This window comes from Antechinus flavipes, chromosome 4 (genome assembly GCF_016432865.1).
Source record: "Antechinus flavipes isolate AdamAnt ecotype Samford, QLD, Australia chromosome 4, AdamAnt_v2, whole genome shotgun sequence".
Taxonomy (NCBI): domain Eukaryota; kingdom Metazoa; phylum Chordata; class Mammalia; order Dasyuromorphia; family Dasyuridae; genus Antechinus; species Antechinus flavipes.
Window position 1 is genome coordinate 164,722,986 of NC_067401.1, and position 397 is coordinate 164,723,382.

Below are 397 nucleotides of genomic sequence, written 5' to 3' on the forward strand. Positions count from 1 at the left end.
CCTCCGCTCAGAATTCTGGGCAGGTTACTCAATTTCAGTTGCCACAGTTAGTGTAACACATGGCTGTTCAGTTTTTTCCAAATCTCTGTGACCTCATTTTGGGGTTTGTTTGGGTTTTTTTTGGCAAAGATACTAGAATGTTGCGCTATGTCCTTCTCCAGCTCATTTTACAGATGAGGAACTGAGGCAAACAGGGTTAAGTGACTTGCCCAGAATCCTACACTTAATACACATGTGATAAGATAATGGATAGGATGTGATCCTTTTTTAGTCCTTGCTCTCTTAGGCCTGCCATCCACATACATTGTTTCCAGCACCAGGAAAAAATAAAAGCCAAGGCAGAACATGATGTTACCAAGTTTCACTGTTCAGGGTTGTAGATAAAAATTACAAGTGG